The sequence below is a fragment of the Dromiciops gliroides genome, chromosome 6, assembly GCF_019393635.1.
Source record: "Dromiciops gliroides isolate mDroGli1 chromosome 6, mDroGli1.pri, whole genome shotgun sequence".
Taxonomy (NCBI): domain Eukaryota; kingdom Metazoa; phylum Chordata; class Mammalia; order Microbiotheria; family Microbiotheriidae; genus Dromiciops; species Dromiciops gliroides.
In genome coordinates, this window is record NC_057866.1 from 144066844 (window position 1) to 144087349 (window position 20506).

The following is a 20506-nucleotide window of genomic DNA, read 5'->3' on the forward strand; positions in this document are numbered from 1 at the left end:
CCTGACACCTTTTTCCTGACTGTCCTTTTACATTTTTTGCTACCCTGTGAAATCAGACCGGCTCTAGCTTGTTTTCTGTGGGTTCCTGGCCTACCCTTTTAGTCTGGGTCTCTCTAAATTGGCAGATGCCTGAGACCACATGAATTACCATAACCTAATCATATACTGAGGAGATGTGTTTTAAAGTGAAGCTGGGGTGGGGATGGATGAAAAGGAGCTAAATGCTACTGTATGTTTGGGGTAAAGTAAGATCTGTGTTTCAAGTTCAGTGAGTTATGAATGCCTCATTTTGTCCCAACATAAAACCTGGGCTAGGACAGTAGGGAATCATGCCTATTACACAAACTATCCATGCTTGCTCATACTGTACATTTTTTATCTTCCATAAATTAACAACAAAGGAGCCACACAATGTCAGGAGGGCATTTTTTCCACCACATTTTCTCAGTATAAATAATTATGAGGCACAATAGTGCAGAAATCTATCAGAAAAGTATAAAGTAGAGTATAAGGTGGGATCCAAAAAAGAAATGTGTAAGGACTATGTAAGTAGCAACAATTCAGGTAGGCTGAGTACATATCAGCCCAAAATAAATAAATAAATGAATAATAATAAAAGATGGGGCAAAATGATGCATGTATCTTCTAAGACCTGTTTTATAGGATTCTACATATAATGAGTGTACAAGTAAGAGTCAAATATGTTGGGATAATGTAAAAAAAATGAATAAATGAAAAAGAAATATGCCCTGGGAGAAGGGAGAAGGAAGGGAGAGGAAGAATGGGGAAATGTATCTCACCAAAAATGTGCACTAAAGATCTTTTACAGTGGAGAGGGAAGTGGTGGAAAGGGGGATGGACAATGCATGAACCTCATTCACATCTATAGTCATTCAAAGAGGGAAAATATGTCTATATATCCAATTACTAATATAAAATGTATTTTAACCAATGGGAAATTAGGAGGGAAAGGGAATAAGAGAAAGAGAAGGTATTAAAAGGGATAGAAGATAAAAGAAGCCAGAGATCAGAAAGAAAATAGCCTTTGAGGAGGGACAGGATTAAAAACAAAAGGATAAACAGAAGAAAATGGGTGGGGAATGGACATCTAGTAATCATAACATTTAATGTAAATGTCATGCACACACCCACAAAACAGAAATGGATAGCAGAATGACTTTAAAACCAAAATACAACAATATTTTGTTCACAGGAAGCACATTTGAAACAGATACACAGAGTTAAAATAAGGGGCTGGAAGAGAATCTATTATACTTCAGCTAAAGTAAAAAAGACAGGCATAACTATCATCATCTTAGAGAAAGCAAAAACAAAAATAGACTTAAATAAATGGAATAAGCATGTAAATCATATTTTACTGAAAAAAGACAATAGACAATTAAATGATACCAATACTAATCATATGTGCACTAACCAGCATAACACCCACATTTTTGAAGGAAAAGTTAAATGTATTAAAGAAGTAAATAGTGAGGAATACTAGTATACTAGTGAGGAACTTCAATTGTCCTATCTAAGAACTAGTTTAAATTAATAAAAATATCAAGAAGATTAGCAGACTCTTAGAAAAGGTAGATATGATATATCTTTAGAGAAAACTATATGGGATTAGAAAGTATACATTTTTCTCTACTGTACATGGAACTTTCATAAAATTTAGCAAGATTTAGGGCATAAAAATCTCACACCAAAATGCAGAAAAACAGAAATACTAAGTTCACCCTTTTCAAGTCATAATGAAATAAAAATTAATTTAATAAAGATTCATGAAAAATTTGATTAAAATATGATTTCAAACTACATAGTCAAATCTTAATGAGTGAGTCAAAGAACAAATCATGGAAAAAATCAATTTCATTTAAGAGAATGACAATAATAAGACATTGTTCCAAAATTTGTGAGATGCAGCCAAAGTGTTAATTAGGGGTAAATATGTATATTTCTACAAGTACATATCAATAAAGGAGAGAAAGAGGAGATCAATGACTTGTTCATTCAACCAATAAATAAAAAAACATAAATTAAAATTCTCAATTAAATGCCACAATGGAAACCTTAAACTCAAAGGAGAAATGAATAAAATTGAAAGAAAACAATAAGTGGACTAAAAAGTCAAACTTATAGCTGGTTTCATTTAAAAAATACATAAATCATCTGTTAATTTTGTTACAAAAAAGAAAGAAGAAAACCAAATTACTAGTATCGAAAATGAAAAGGCCGAATCACCAATGAAGATTAAATTAAATCAATTATTAAAAATTGTTTTGCCCAATTTAATCCTCATAAAATAAAGAATCTAAGTGAAGTGGGTAAATATTTTCAAAAATTATAAACTTCCCACATCAATAGAAGAGAAAATAGCATATTTAAATAAACCTATCTTACTTTTATAGATTATTTTATTTTATCTTTTTCTCAATTACATGCAGAAATGATTTTTAAGATTAACTTAAAAAAAAAGATTTTTCCTTTCTCCTTTATTCCACACCTCCTTGAGAAGGCAAGCACTTTAATATAGATTATACCTGTGCAGTAATCTTAAATACATTTCCATATTAGTCATATGGCAAAAGAGAATAGTTACAAAAAAGAAAAAATAAGTATGCTTCAATCTGTATTTAGACTCCTTAAGTTGCCTGGCCCTTAATTTTCCCCTTCACTGCAAGCTTTTTTATGCTATTTATGTGAGATAATTTACCCCATTCTACCTCTCTCTTTCCCCTTCTCCCAGTGCATGCCTCTTTCTCATCCTGTATTTTTTAAAAGTAAATCATCTAATCATATTCAAGTTACACCCATACCCTCTGTTTATGTATACTCCTTCTAACTGCCATAATGAAAATGTTTTTAGGCGTTACAAGATCATTTCCCCATGTAAGAATGTAAACAATTTAATCTTATTTAAAATGCTATAATTTTTTCCTGTTTACCCTCTTTATGCTTCCCTTGAGTTTTTTTTTTATTCAAAATAAAAAATTCATATTCAGCACTGGTCTTTTCAACAGGAATGCTTGAAATTCTTCTATTTCATTGAAAATCTATTTCCCCCTAAAGGATTATGCTCTGTTTTGGTTACCAGTTGATTCTTGGTGAAAATGCTAGCTCTTATGCCATCTGCAATATCATATTCTAAACACAATGATCATTTAATGCAGAAACTGATAAATCTTTTCTTATTCTAATCGTGCATCTATAATATCTGAATTATTCCTTTCTTGCTGCTTGTAATATTTTATCCTTGACCTGGGAGCTCTGGAATTTGTCTATAATATTCATGGGACCTCTTTCAGAAGGTGTCCAATGGATTCTTTCAATTTCTATAATTACTTAAATGTGATATTTAAGCTCTTTTTGGGAACATAGTTATCAGATTCAATAAGTCTTATCTCAACTCAATCTGGTTTCCAGGTTAGTCATTATTTTTTTTAAATAAGATTTTTTTTTACACATTTTCTTCTATTTTTTTCATTCTTTTGATTTTGTTTTATTGTAGCTTTATTTCTCAAAAAGTCATTAGGTTCTATTTGCCCAATTCTAATTTTCAATGAATTATTTTCTTCATTGAGTTTTTGTACCTTCTTTTTCATTTGGCTTATTCTCCCCCCTCCTTTTGCCAGTTTATTTTATTTTTATATGTGGTTTATTATTTTATTTTCCTCAATTACATGTAAAAACCATTTTTAATATTCCTTTTTAAAACTTTGAGTTCCAAACTCTGTCCCTTCCTCCTTCCCCAGTCTCATCATTGGAATGCAAAATTTATTTCTATATTAGTCATGTTTGAAAGAAAACATAGACAAAAAACTCTCCAGAAAAATAAAGTTAGGAGAAAAAAGTATGCTTCAATCTCTATTCAGACATTCTCAGTTCTTTCTCTATGGATAGAAGTCACTTACAATTGGTCATCTTAAAATATTTTTGTTATATTGTATGAAGCACATTTCACTTTACATCAGCTTCTGTAATATGTTCCAGGTTTTTCAGAGAGCATACTGCTCATCCTTTCCTATAACATGATAATATTCCAAACAATCACATAGTACAATTTGTTCAGCCATGAACTTATTCATGGTTATGCTCTCAATTTCCAATTCTTTGCCACTAGAAAAGAGACGCTATAAATATTTTTGTACATATAGGTACTTTCATTTTTTAATCTCTTTTTTTCAAATAGACTTAGTAGTGGTATTGTTACTTCAAAGGATGTATATAATTTCATAGCCCTTTGGGCATAGTTCCAAATTGCTTTAAAGAGTAGTTAAATCAGTCCACAACTGCACCAGCAATGAATTAATGTTTCATTGTTCCTATATCCCTTCCAAAATTTGTCATTTTCCTTTTCTATCCTAATAGCCAATCTAATAGGTATACGGCAGTACCTCAGAATTGTTTTAGTTTGCATTTCTCCAATCAATAGTAATTTAAAGCATTTTTTTCCATATGGTGATAGCTTTGATGACTTCATCTGAAAATTATTCATATCTTTTGATCATTTATCAATTGGGGAACATATCTTATTTCTATAAATTTGACTCAGTTTTCTATACATTTTTTTGAGAAATAAGGCCTTTATTAGAGAAATGATTCAATTTTTTTCACAGTTGCAATTGCTAACTCTATTTCCTTCCATCTTATTTCCCTCTCTATTTATTATATTCTTCCTCTCGTTTCACCCCGTTCTTCCTAAAAAAAATGTTTTGCTTCTGACTAACAACTCCTCCAATCTGCCCTTCCTTCTATCTCCACCCCCCCCCTTTCTCTTATCCCCTTCCCCTTCTAATTTCCTGTAGGGGAAGATAAATTTCTATATCCACTAAAGTGTGTATGTTATTCCCTCTTTGAGCCAATTCATATGAGAGTAAGATTCATTCACTACCCCCTTCCTTTATCATTTCCCCCTCCACTCTAAACAAAACAAAAAAAACCACAACTTTTTTCCTACATCTTTTATGTGAGATAATTTGCCCTATTCTACCTTTCATTTTTGCCTTTCTCTCAATGCATTTCTTTTTTTCACCTCTTAATTTTATTTTATTTTTAAATATTATCCCTTAACATTTAACTCACACTTGTAGCCTGTATCTAAATATACCCCTACCAACTGCCCAGATAATGAGAAAGTTCTTAGGAGTTGCAAGTATCATTACCTCATACAGAAATATAAACAATTTAATCTTATTAAGTCCCTTATGACTTCTCTTTTTCTATTTACAGTTTTTTGCTTCTCTTGAGTATTGTAAGTGATAGTCAAATTTTCTGTTCAGCTCTAGTCTTTTCATCAAGAATGCTTGAACATCCTCTATTTCATTGAATGTTCAGTTCAAATATATATATATGTATATATATATATATATATATATATATATATATATTTGCTTTTTTGTTTTGTTTATTGTTTTTTTGCAGGGCAATGAGGTTTAAGTGACTTGCCCAGGGTCACACAGCCAGTAAGTGTGTCAAGTCTCTGAGGCCTGATTTGAACTCAGGTCTTCCTGAATCCAGGACTGGTGCTTTATCCAATGAGCCACCTAGCTGCCCCGATCCTTGATGATATTTTAATTGTTTCTTTCTGGCCATTTGCAATATTTTCTCCTTGACCTGGGAGCTCTGGAATTTGGCCAACATATTTTTGGGAGTTTTCATTTTGTGATCTCTTTCAGGAGGGGATCATGGGGTTTATTCAATTTCTATTTTATTATCTGGTTCTAGAATATCAAGGCAATTTTCCTTTATCATTTCTTAAAATGATGTCTACGCTCCTTTTTAGGCTCTTTTTTTGATCATGGCTTTGAGGTAGTACTATAATTTTTAAATTATCTCTCCTGGTGAGATTCTTTTTTTTCCAATGAGATATGTCACATTATTGTATATTTTTCATTAATTTCATTTTGTTTTCTTGATTCTTGATTTCTCATAAAGTCATTAACTTCCATTTCCTCAATTCTAATTTATAAGGAATTATTTTCTTCAATGAACTTTTATACTTCCTTTTTCTTTTGGTCAGTTCTACTTTTTAAGGTTAATTTTCTCCAGTGAATTTTTTGGGTCTCTTTTTTCCTTTTTTATGGTTTACTTATGTCACTCTTACTTCTCTTCCAATTCTTTCTTCTATATTGATTTTTCAAATCCTTTCCGAGCTCTTCCATGGCCTGAGATCCAGTTATTTTTCTCTGAGGCTTTGGATATAGAAGTTTTAACTTTGTTGTTTTTGTTGAGTATTTTGATCTTTCTTATTACTATTGTAACTTTTAATAATCAGGTTTTTTCTGTTCTTTGCTCATTTCTCAGGATATTTCTTGACTTTTTACCCTATGCCAATGTGGGGGTCTGCTTCTAGAACGAGGGGACAATGCTACAAGCTTCAAGTATTTTGTACTGCTATTTCCTGAGCCAATTCTGGGGACCTTTATGTTTTTTTTTGTTTCTTCCAAGGTGGTATGATATTGGGAGAGGTGTGTTTACTACTCTCCTGGCCTGTTCACTGGTCTATGAGTGACCACAAGTACTCCTTTCCACCCTGGAACTGTTACCAGGGTTCCCACTCCTCTGTAACCTTAAGTTCTGAAGCACCAGTGCTACTCCTTTCCCTGGAACTGTCACTCAGAACTGCAACCCAGATGCTAGTATTGGCAAAACAACCAAGTCCTGTCCATAATACCAATAAAGGGAACCCTGTAATCTCTTTCCAATCAATTGTCTGACCCCCTTACCATCTATGAGATGAGAGCTCCACTGATGATTCAGTCACTCCAAATGACTGCTTCTGGTTTTCTGGGGACCTGATATGTCCTGCAGATACATGGCCTACACTAGCCTTTATTCCACTCTCACCCCAGAGTGATAGACCTTTCCTACTGATCTTCTAAGTTGTCAGACTAGAAAATTATTTCAACTTTTTTTTTTGTGGGTTCTGCCACTCCAGAATTTGTTTCAAGGCGTCAGTTGATGTTATTTGGAGGGGAATGTGGGAGATCAGAGGTGAATCCCTGCCTTTTCTGTTCCATATTGGCTCTAGCCCCAAATTTCTTCATCTTCTGAAATAATCATATAATTTTGCCTGCATTTGTTGTTGATAAAGTCAATTATGTTGATAGTTTTCCTAATATTGAACCAAACCTACATTTCTGGTATAAATCCCACCCAATGATAATGTAAGAAATTTATTATATTTTTCTATAATCTCCTTCCTAATGTTTTATTTAATTTTTTCATCAATATCTGCTAGGGAAATTGGTCTATACTTTTCTTTCTCTGTTTTTGCTCTTCCTGCTTTATGTGTCAGCACCTTTTTGTTTGATAGAAGAAATTTTGCATGAATCCTTCATTGCCAATTTCCCCCCAAATAGTTAATATGATATTGTACTTAATTATTCTTTAATAGTATTATACTTAATTGCTCTTTCACTATATGGCAAATTCACTTATGAATCCATCTGGTCCTGAGGATTTTTTAATGGATTTTATTGATATCTTTCTCAATTTGTTTCTTGAAGATAGGGTTATTTATGAATTATAAACCCACTCTGTTCATCTGAAATTGATATTTATTTATTCATTTCACTTAGGTTGCTAAATTTATTGGCATAAAATTGGGCAAAATAGCTCCTAATAATTTCTTAAATTTAATATTCATTGGTGAATATTATACTCATTTCTTTTTTGATCCTGATAATTTGGTTTTCTTCTTTCTGTTGTAATCAAGTTAACCATTGGTTTATCTATTTTATTGGGTTTTGGTTTCATTTTAAAAATTCTTTGTGGACATATCTCATGTACTAAGACCAATTAAGATTTTTCTTTGAAGTGTTGTATATAGTTGATTTGACTATTGTGTCTTCTTCTAAATTTGTATTTTTATCTTCCTCATCATCATTGTAACTTTCTCTGTTCAAATTATTTTTAATTTTCTTCATTTTTTTCTATCTATTTCTTGAATTTTACCTTTATTTTAAATTTTGATTCTGCTCCTGGAGTGCATGTGCAACTGTACTAATCTTCAGGTTTTTCATGCTGCTCTTTTCAAAGCTAGATCTTGGAGTCTGTTAGTTTTCAGTTCTTTCAAATTGATATGACCTATATAGAGGTGTGATCACTGTGCTTCTGTTCTATGCTCTAGTCTATGTTTGACCACAAACATTCTTTTCCAGCCTGGAAATATGACCAAGTTCATTGCTTCTGTTAGTGTTTTTCCAACCCTTTGATCTTTGAACTTAGAAACTGCTAAATCCTGTGTTATACTGATTGTGCCTCTACACTATTTGAAATGTTTCTTTTCGGCTGCTTTTAGCATTTTCTCCTTGACCTAGGAACTCTGGAATATTGGTATAATTCTCCTAATATCACAATCCTGATTTAGATTAGTATGAGATAAATATAGATAAGATTGAATAAAATTGTTGAGGTACTTGAATTCCAGGGAAAAGGGTTTCAATTTTCTTGATAAGCAATGGGGAGTTCTGAAGACTTTTGGACAAAAAAATCATATGATCTAATGAATTCATAAGTGGATACTTTTATACATGGTTTAATATAGAGGAAGAGAGTTGAAGAAGAAATGTTTAGAAAGTTTTAATGAATCCATGCAGGTAGAAAAAGACCAAGGCTAGTAGCACAATTATGAGGATGTATAGCGGTATAGGCAAGGAGAGATTTAAGTGTTTTGACATGATATATTAAGTGATTATGATATATGATAGAGGAAAATGAAAAATAATATCAAGGTTTCAAATATGAAAAACTTGGGGGATGACAGCATCCCTGACAGAAAAAGTGATGAAAGAAAAAATGCGTTGTTTTGTTGGAAAGATAAGTTTCTTTTTGGTAACATCAAATTGAAGATGTGAGATAACCAGAAAGTGAAGTGCTTCAGACCCTGAAACATATATGCTTAGAGATTAAAAGAAAGCTTATGGTTATAAGGCTAGATAATGACAATAATACAAGCAACAAGTCCTTACAACAATATATATGAGTACTATATATTTGGAATACAGATTCGAAATTAAATAGTCCCTATTTAAAAAGTGGAGTGAATTAAATGAGATAGACAAGCAAGCACAGAGACAAAGAGAGACACAGAAACAGAGAGACAGGCAGACAAAGAATAATACAGAGGGAGGACAGAGAGTCAGTGAGTGACAGACAGAGAAAAAGATATATAGAATGGAGAGGATAACCCCCATGTAATGCTCACTTAGGAAATATAGAAAGAAGTACTGGAATGAGCAAAAAGAAAAAAAACAGTTGACTTTAACAAGTCACAAGGAGAACTGAGGTAACTGAATAACTGAATGTGCTCACTCTCTCTCTGTCTCTGTCTCTCTCTCTCCCTTATCTGACTTATTTGACTGATATCTATTTCCCTAGTTCAATCCATTATTTGATCCCAACAATACTTTCATAAGATTGTATTCATTCCCTCTATTTCCAATGTTTCAATTCTCTATCATTGTATTATATTTACATCATCACAGCGGTCTCTTTCCTAGTAATTTGTCTCCAAACACTTACTTCTAATCAATTTAGTACTATGTTACTGATTAATTTTCCTAAAATATCATTATATCATATAAACTTCCCATTCTAAAAAATTCCATATTGTGTCCAGTTATTTCTTCATCCATAAAATGACTCCACTTACCTTTTCAAGTTTGTGTGGTGTTACTGTCAAACAGATCTACTTGAAGTTCCCTATATCTGAGATTCCCTGCCCTATTTCCGTATATTTGCTTGATCATCCTCCACCTCAACCCTTGTTTCTGGAATACACTACACTCTTTTCTCTGCTTCCTTTTAGAGTGCCCAGGTGTTTTTAAGGCTCAAATCAAGTGATTTCTCTTGCCCTTGACCATTTCTTCCCTCTTTTGTTTTAATATTCTTTCATTCCCGACATTAAATTAAACACACAGAGCTCCTGACCCAATTACCCTCAAAACGGTAATAAAACAAGCCCTAGAGCAGCAAAACCCACAAAAAAGATGCTGAGATTATTTTCCAGATCAAAGGGGGCTGCACTGGGCTGTGAGCAGAATCCAACCCCTGATCACACCAACACAGACCCCAAACATGCTGTGCAAGGGGAACCTACCCCCAGCCTCAGAATCAGCTGCAGCACCAGCATCTTCTGGAACTAAGCTTATCATCAGGTGAGAGTGTTGAACAGCTGGTTGTGGGGGGTGGAAAACACAGGGGTGTCTGCAGGACCTGAGGAGGAGTTTGGATATCCCACCGCAGCAGGGAACCAGGAAGAAATCTTGAGTCATCATATTGAGATGTAGCTTCCCACCTTTATCTGTTAGTATCTCTAGCTTTCCACAGGAAACACTTCCTCTATTATGCTTCTCCTACCCCTCTGGGCAAGTATTAACATCCTCTCCCTCTTGGAATTATTTTGCATTGTTTCCTCTACTTCATATAAAGTAGAATGTATGCTTCCTGAGTGTGGGGGTAACTTCATTCTTGGTTGGTTTTTTTTTTTAATATCCCCAATACCTAGCACAGTTCTTTTGGCCTGGTTAGTGCTTCAGTGGAATGCATGCTGAATTTAATTGGCCATTTAAGTTATCACTTAATTATATTCAACACTTAGTATTATTTCACAGGCCTTATCCTCTCCCCCACAACTCCTCCCCATAGTTTAAAGTAAATCCCCTGAGTGTGAGAGGGAATATAGCTTATCATACTTTTGTTTTTGTTTTTGCAAGCTTTAACATAAACCTGAAACATAACAAAGACCCAAAGGCTAACAAATAAATAGACTGGATTGATTAAAATTTTCTGCCTTTTGTGAATTTACAGTGTGGTAATTTGCAGTTAACAGTCCATTTTTTTTAACTTTCTGAGGCAAAATATCTTATAAGAATGCATAAGCAGTTGATAAGGCTGTCTCATCAGAACCTATTAATAGTCAGTGTTCAACACAAATTGTATTTATATTTAATATTGATAAATATTTCAGGCCTGGAGAGTAGTGAAGCCATTAAAACAATCCCACAGTTTTTATTGCTTTTACAATGTAATATATTTTATGATTACCAACAGCAATGCTTTCTCTACAGAACAACATATCATCCACCCAGTATTAAATTAATTTATATTCTACATTATCACATAGCATCTTTATTTTAATATGCAATAGGAAGTGCATTGCTTTTGGGTGTAACTTTTAGGAGCCATGAAACTTAATTCTAATAATAAAGATCCAATAAAAAAGTCAGCTTTCATCTCCTGAGGCTTTTAAAATGCAATAGCTAAAAATAGTAGGTGGTGAGATAACTGATATGCTATGCTGTTAACAAACAGGATTGATTGGAAGCACTTATCATGGGGAAATGTTCATTTAACATTACTTCTATTCTCTCTGTCTGACCACTGGCCACTTTCCAAAGATATCTCCAATGCATCTTTCTCCTTCACCCTCCAGATATGATATCCTTTCCCTTTCCTTGTTTTGCAGCAAATACATAATTTCTGCATGACCTTGAGCTCTGAGGAACTATGCCTACACTGGGGCGAAAAAAGAGGCAAGTCTTTTCATGACATTTTATTTTCTCTTCCTTCCTTCCTTCCTTCCTTCTTTCTTTCTTTCTTTCTTTCTTTCTTTCTTTCTTTCTTTCTTTCTTTCTTTCTTTCTTTCTTCCTTCCTTCCTTCCTTCCTTCCTTCCTTCCTTCCTTCCTTTCTTTCTTTCTTTCTTTCTTTCTTTCTTTCTTTCTTTCTTTCTTTCTTTCTGGACTGGGGGGTGAGAAGAAAGATACAATGATTTGGAAGGTACTTTGATTTCATCAATTTAGGGAACTCCTGGTATGGAAACTAATCAAACATAGTAGGTACTTAATAAATGTTTATTGATTTGATTTCACCTATGGAGCATGGCAGCCATTAATTAGTTGCCTATGAGCCATGAAAGGGTAACATCTTGGTCACAGTGACAGCATATGTGGCAAAAGTAGTATTTTACTGACTCCATATATAGCCATCAATTCTGCCATACTTTCTCTCTATGAAAATTATATTATCTTAGTTTACCTTAGGAAACCCAGGAAAGCTTTTGGATTAAGAAACAATTTATGGTGTCTCCCCTTCCCCCAAGCAAATATTAAAAATTAATACGATAAAGCTGATTTTCCCACCAGACATATTATTACCCTGTGAAATATACACGTTCTAAAAGCACATTTCTTCAGGCACTTATCTTTATACCACTGATGAAGAGCAAGTTTCCCTCTATTCATGCTGCAGGATTCTCTGACAAATAAGGATACTGGTTAATCAATGAATCTTCATATTCACTCATACTTAATAATAATTAAAGCCCCTTTCCCTTTAACACATTTAGAGACAAGTAATGCTGTAATATTATATATAAACCTTTACTGTAGAAATTTGAGGAAGGAAGAAAGAAGGAAGGAAGGAAGGAAGGAAGGGAGGGAGGAAGGAAGGAAGGAAGAAGAAGGTAAGAATGGAAAGAAGGAATGAAGGGAGAGAGGGAGAAAGGGGTGGGAGGAAGGAAGGGAAGGAAGAAAAGAAAGAAAGTGAAGAGAAGGGAATGGAATGAAAGTAGGGAGAGGGGAGGGAAGGAATAAGGAAGGGAAAGAAGAAAGAAAGGAGGGAATGAAAAGAAGGGATTAAATGTCATAAATGTAATAGCATTATTATAAAATTATTAGCTGTGAATAATTAAACTATTCTCAGCAATACAATGATCCAGGACAACTCTGAAGGAGTTATGATGAAAAAATACTATCTATCCCCAGAGCAAGAAGTGATGGTGTCTGAATACAGATTGAAGCATGCTTTTTTTTTACTTTATCTTTCTTGAAGTTTTTGTTTTGTTTCTTTTTTCTATGTTTTATTTCACAACATGGGTAATATGGAAATACGTTTTGCATAACTACATATGTATAACTTATATCAAGTTGCTTGCCTTCTCAATGAAAGGAAAATGGGGAAGGAAGGGACAGAATTTGTAACTAAAAGTTTTAAAAATGAATATTAAAATGGTTTTATAGGCAATTGGGGACAATAAAATACTATTTCTTTAAAAAATCATAACCATCTGAAACTTTGGTGTTCATACTTTTTCTATGCAAAAATAAACAACATTTTTGTGCTATCTCTATATCTATAACCTGTCTCTATATCACATTATTAATATCTCTATCTCTGTAATAACAAAATATAAATGTCTTATTATACCTCCCTTTAAATCAAAAGTCCTTTTTTATCTTTTTTATAAAAATACAATAAGACATATCTCCTTATGGTTTATATGTGGCCATTTAGAAGGCTCTATATATACTTTGTTTCTATTAAAATCCTTTTGATATTTGTAGAATGGCTTCTGGAGTTCCCTTCTCATTTCAGCACGTTATGGGTCTTCAGAATACTTGCAGGGGTTTAGGGTTGACTCCTCTCAGGTTTCAAGGTGATCAGTGTTATCACACCACAACAACATTGCTCCGGAGTTCCCAGAAGTGATTGTACCTTTAATAGCCAGCTAGCATATGTAATTATCTCAAAGCAAAAGCATTTACTGAAAGGATAGAGTGAGAAGAAAGTTGCAAAATTTTTCACCCAAAAAACTTGGGCACATTATCCTACAAATACACACTTTCAGTCATCAAATAATCTCGAAGTGAGTGACTTACATGAGAAACATGTGGTAATGACAACTCAAGCTGCTTACACTACAGCAGCATCCATTTTTGTTTCTTTCTTCATGGATTCCTGATGCTGCATCCATCCCCTTCAGTATCTTTTCTGGATGAGTTACTCAGATGCACTTTCTGCATCTGCTTCTTTCCACAATTCAGTTATAGATGACCAGGACTACTCTCTTGAATCCATAGTTCTCTCTCTTCTCAATTGCCAGAAGTCTTGCTCCTTGAAACTGCTTCCTGCCTTGAATGTTCCCTCTCTGTGGCTTTGTCTCTGGAGAGTTTCTATTTCTGTCACCTCCTTCAAAATGCTTGACACACCAAAGTGCTCCCTGATGGATGCTGTGTCTTTTGTATGATAGTTCCATTGCTAGACACCATGGCTGATGGGAGAGAGAGGAGATTATACTTTACTGCCACCTACTATATGTAAAGATTTCACCTCCACAAGATTATTCTCTTCCTTAAACATAACCTCTTGAACTATCTAGCAGTTTTCAGGGATTAATAGTCTTTGCTTTTTTGTGTTTTGTGTGTGTGTGTGTGTGTGTGTGTGTGTGTTTGTTTTTTTGTTTTGTTTTGTTTTGTTTTGTGGGTTTTTTTTTGGCCGGGCAATGGGAGTTAAATGACTTGCCCAGGGTCACACAGCTGGTAAGTGTCAAGTGTCTGAAGCCAGATTTGAACTCAGGTACTCCTGAATCCAGGGCTGGTGCTTTATCCACTGCACCACCTAGCCTCCCCTAACATATTTTTGATAACTGCCTTTCATTATAATTAATTTTCTTCATAATCTGATGTATTTTATATGCATTGGAAAACCCTTTTTATTTGTATTTTGGTGTTGTTGGTTTTTTTGGTGAGGCAATTGGGGTTAAGTGACTTGCCCAGGGTCACACAGCTAGTAACTGTTAAGTGTCTGAGGTCGGATTTGAACTCAGGTACTCCTGACTCCAGGGCCAGTGCTCTATCCACTGCACCACCTAGCTGCCCCTAATAGTCTTAGCTTTATAAAGTAGTATGGCCAATTGTCTTCCAATCAATGGCCATGACCTTGTAATTCAATCATAGGATATCTTTACACTTAATAAAGGCATGACCTGTGGTAGACAGACTTTGCATTTCATTAGCATATTAATAATACCTGTTTATCTCAGATATCTGCTCCTTGCCTTCTGTGATTACATCAACTAGCTGACTAAAAGAATTCAAGTCTCCTTCTCTGCATTACACATTAATAGAAATAATGCATCCAAAACCACTCACAGGCAATCTCTGTGATTTTTTGAATAACCCAAACTCAATTTAAGAAAAATCCATAATAAACCTATTATGTACTAGGCAGTGTCCTTCTCTATGAAGCTGAAAAGAGAACAACAGAATGGTCCCTGCCTTCAAGGAATGCATGTTGTACTGAACCCCAAGAACCATATAGCGTATAATTTTGAGGAAGATAAATGGTCATTCTTTTTCACAGCGTTTGAGTTGGAAATACATACAGGATGAGTGATACCCCAACAAACATCCACAAAGAAGAACACTTAAAAAAAAAACAAAAAACGGGAGCGAGCTAGGTGGCACAGTGGAAAAAGCACGAGCCCTGGATTCAAGAGGACCTGAGTTCACATCAGGCCTCAGACACTTGACACTTACTAGCTGTGTGACCCTGGGTAAGTCACTTAGTCACTTAACCCTCATTGTGCCACAAAAAAACCACCTTTCAAATATTGATTATTAGCAGTGTAACCTATTAAATCATGAGTGACAAATTTGAGTGTGTATGTTTATATGTGTGTTTATCCTTAGTGTTATGAGACCTGTACTGAAGTTCCCTTATAACGTTCTTTGAATCTGTTAAAGACAGCTGGGTGAACTGGGCATTTTTTCTCAGCATCAGAGAGTCTGGATTCATATTTCAGCTGTGACACTGAGTAACCTTTGTCAAGCCTCTTAAACTCTTTGAATCTCAATTTCCTCATGTAAAAATGAGGATAATGATAATTAAACTTCATACTTTATAACACTGTTATGAATAAAATACTTCACAAAATCTTTGAATATGAAAAGAGGCAATGAGAAGTAGTGAATGTTTGGGCTTGCAGTCAGGAAGATAGAGTCCTAAGCTTTGCCTCTGATACATAATGGCTTTTTGAATGAGGGCAAGGCACTTGATCATTAAGTACCCCTATCAACTCAACTTTCATAAACTATAAATATAGGACTGTTGTTCAGGAAAGTCACTTTGGCAGCTGGGTACAACATAAATTAGGATGGAGATAGAAAGCATGAAGACCAAATAGAAAGCTGTTGGAATAGTCTAAGTGTGAGGGGATGAAGATCTGAACCAGTGTGGTAGCTGTGAGAAGAGAGAGATGTCATGAAGAAAAACAATGGCTAGGCTTGACACTATATTAGATGTGTGAAATGAGGATGATACTGAGAGTTCCAGGCCTGGATGACAGGAAAATTGGTAGTGCCCTTGACAGTGATTAAGAAGTTGGGAAAGATGGCTTTTTGTGAGAAAAAAAGAATAAGGATTTTAAATATAGGCACGAAAAATCTACAAGCAGTTCATCCAAAATTAATTTATATTTAGCTTTACAAATCATATTCACATCCACAAAGTACCCTTCCTCCAAGCCTGCCCATATGATAGCTCAGGTCTCCTCTCTCTGCTTTTCTCTATTTAAATTCTATTTCTTGGAGAGTTCCTCTCTATGTGAGAGAATTATGGAAATTGTGTGAACCCAACTGACTCCATTTTTAAAACAGACTCCATTTTTGACACCTGTTTCATTTTCCTGCATTTTTTACCTGCTTGCTAACCATGGGAATTGAGGGAATCATTTCACATTGAGAAAAGTCCACTTGCTCATACCCCGCCCCCACCAACTCTCAAAATGCTTTCATCCATAGGTAGCCTGGCCATACCAGATCTAAAACTATAGTATCAAGCAGTAAACATCAAAACTATTTGGTACTCCCTAATAAATAAAGTGGTGGATCAATGGAATAGGTTAGGCACACAAGACAGTGTAGTAATGACAGTAATCTACTGTTTGATAAACCTAAAGACTCTAGCTTCTGGGATAGGAACTCAGTATTTGACAAAAACTGCTGGCAAAACTAGAAAATAGGCATAGACCAACTTCTTACAACATATACCAGAATAAGGTCCAAATGGGTACATGATTTACACATAAAGGGTGTTACCATATGAAAATTAGAAAAAGAAAGGAATTGCTTCTTTGTCAGATCTGTGGAGAGGGGAAGAATTTATGAACAAAGAAGAGATAGAGAACATTATGAAATGCAAAATGGATCATTTTGATTACATTGAATTAAAAAATGTTTTTCCATGAACAAAACCATTGCAACAAAGATTAGAAGGAAAGAAGAAAGATAAAGAAAAAAATTACAGTTACTGTTTCTGATAAAGGCAATTTTCAGATAAAGAAATTAAAGCTATCTACAGTAATATGAAAAATTCTATAATAACTATTAAATAAATAGATGCAAATTAAAATAATTGAGGTACTAACTTAAACCTATCAGATTGGTTAATATGACAAAAAACGGAAAATGATAAATGTTGGAGAAGATGTAGAAAATTTGGAACACATACATTGTTGGCGGATTTGTAAACTGATCCATTATGGAGAGCAAATTGGAACCATGCCCAAAGGGCTATAAAATTGTACATACCCTTTGACCCTGCAATATCACTACTAGATCTATATCCCAAAGAGAACATAAAAAGGGAAAGGGATCCACATGTACAAAAATATTTATAGCAGCTTTTATTTTGGGGTAGCAAAGAACCGGAAATTGAGGGAATGGACCACCAATTGGGGGATCGCTGAACAATTTGTGCTATATGAATGTGATGTGATGCTATTGTTCTATAAGAAACAATGAGCAGGTAGATTTCAGAAGGACCTGGAGAGACTGATTCTGAGTGAAGTGAGTAGAACCAGAACATTGTACATAGTAATAGCAAGATTGTGTGATGATCAACTGTGAAAGACAGCTTTTCTCAGCAGTGCAATGATCCAAGGCAATTACAAAAGACTTATGATGAAAAATCCTCCCCAAATCCAGAAAAAGAACTATGGAATCTGAATGCAGATCAAAGTATATATTTTTTTCACTTTATTTATTGTTATTTTTTCTTTCTGGTTGTTTTTCTCTTTTGTTTTGATTCTTCTTTTACCACATGACTAATGTTGAGATATGTATAACATTATTGTGCATTTATAACCTATATCCGATTGCTTACCATGTTGGGGAGAGAGGAGGGAATGGAAGGAAGGAGAAAGATTTCTAACTTAAAATCTTGCAAAATGAATGTTGGAAAGTCTTTGCATATAATTCGAAAATGAAATTGAATGCTACCAAGAGAAGAAAAAAGAAAAAACAAACAACCAAACAAAAACTCATTTACCTTCTTCTCAACTTAGAAAGCCCCTAATCATTCCTCCAGTTAGAAATAAGATTAACTAATCTCATAACCTTCCTTGTTTCCTGTTATTTTTTTTCTTTCTATGCATAAAAATATGTTTTCCCCCTGTATTGGATTTCAGGGCCAAGCTGAAGAGGTTTTGTCCTAATTGGTTATACAATTGGTATGCATTACCTAATAAATCGATATGCTCAGAATCTTGAACCTTTGTTTCCTGTTACTTCAGATTTCACTCATCACATATGTCAATAATTTCCTATTCAGTGTCCTATTCTTTTTCTCAAACACTTGTTTCATATTTATAATTACATACTGAACATTTCTACCTGAATCCCTATCCTACCCATCTCAAACTCAACCTCTCATATTTTTTTTTCACCTTTAAAAAGTGATCCTCCCAAAACAATTTTAAAAAGAGACTCTTGTGCCAACAACATACTGGCTTCAGTTATTGGTACATCATCTGTCATGCCTGCTAACTTACATCATCTTTACCTCACCTCAATTTTTTTTCACTGTGTTTCAAATTAAGCCACATAAATCTGTTTGATTTTCCCTTTTAATTGTACAATCCTATTTTAAATGGCCTCTTGCAGAGAACGTCTATGTTTATTGTAGCTCTAAGAAAAATTCTTGGAGGGTCAGAATTTAAATGTCATTCGGGTGAAAGTTGACTTTCATAATGAGAGATAATGAATCACAAAAAATACTAAAAGAATGTCTTTTCTGAGAGACTGAAGAAAGTAAGGGGAAAAGGTGTCTAAAGGGACACTGAGAGAATATTCTTTAACTCTTAAATTGTGAAGGAATATTATTAAAAGAATTCCTGAAAGACTTGAATTACCCTGTTGATGTGATAATGTTTTCAGAGTTAAAAGTACTTAGTGATAAGGGGCAGCTAGGTGGCGCAGTGGATAGAGCACCGGCCCTGGAGTCAGGAGTACCTGAGTTCAAATCCGACCTCAGACACTTAACAGTTACTAGCTGTGTGACCCTGGGCAAGTCACTTAACCCCAATTGCCTCCCTTAAAAAAAAAAAAGTACTTAGTGATAGTATGGAGAGAACATAAGCTCTTTTAAAGTAGACATCCTTCCTTCCTTCCTTCCTTCCTTCCTTCCTTCCTTCCTTCCTTCCTTCCTTCCTTCCTTCCTTCCTTCCCTTTTTGTTGCTCCCTCCCTTCACTCCTTCTCCCTTATCTCTCCTCCTCCTCCTGTTTCTCCTCCTCTTCTTCCTCCTCCTCCTTCCCCTTCCCTGCTGCTACTTCTTCTGCTTCTACTTTTGCTTCTGCTTCTCCTGCTCCTGCTCCTGCTTCATCTATAACACTTGTCACAATGTCTGGAACACAATATATTCCTGTTGATTAACTGAGAGTATTTTGCCACACCTCTTTCTCTTGATTCTCATGTAAAATTCACTCATTCCAATAATTGTAAATATTGTGTAATAATTATAAATAATGATTTATACCTTTGTTTGATTATTTACTAATGCAATACATTGTGTATCTAATAGTGATGAAGGAGGTAAAGTCTTAAGATGAAAGAGTTTTCTCTAATTTATAAATGCACTGGGGAGAACATCCAGAACTAATTGATGAATAATGAGAGAGATTGTATATGTTTATTATTTTGTGTAGAAATATCAAAGTATATCTCTTGGTTGCCTTATAACACCGGATGAGAAATACTAATACAATGAGACAATTAACATGCACAAGAGTCAGAATGTGAAGTACATTTTTCTTCTGAATCAATTGTGACCCATATTGGATATCCCTGGTGATATCATTTCTAAGTCTTTTACAAATCTTTCGCCATCTCTTCTGTCATTCTTGTTTTGAACACCTTATCCTCCCTAACAAAACACCCTGCTTAGTGATGACATATATATTATCTTTAGAGTCTACTTTTATCTTGAGATTTTCATCATAAAACTTAAAAGATATGCATCACATAAAATATGTCAGTTGTTTCAGGAAACTGGCCCAAATACATCTGGAAAAAAATGATGAATTAATTCAAATGTTCAGGACGGTATTTAGGTAATCTACTCAGTCGCAATCACTTCCAGCTGAGTTTCAGTTGTCTACTTGAAAAGAATAGTGACCCAGAATATGAAACTTTCATACATATTTCAAGACCCTTCCTCCTTTGGGAATAGTATTCAGGATGATGATTGTATTGTATCCACATCTCTGTAAAATGAAGAGTTTATTTTGTAGGACTCAATAACTAGAAGCAATGGTAAAATGAGGATTTATGTAGTTTATTACTTCATGACAATCTCCAAACTGGTTTTGCTTTCTTTTTTTTTTCTACAGCTTTTTAAAAAATAGTACTTTCCTCTAAATTTCTCATTTCAAATTACAG

At 34.3% G+C, this 20506-nt stretch overlaps 1 pseudogene; it reads right to left on the reverse strand.

Annotated features, from left to right (window-relative positions):
• The window catches only part of LOC122732105, a 33244-nt pseudogene that overhangs the window by 893 nt on the left and 11845 nt on the right, over positions 1–20506 (reverse strand).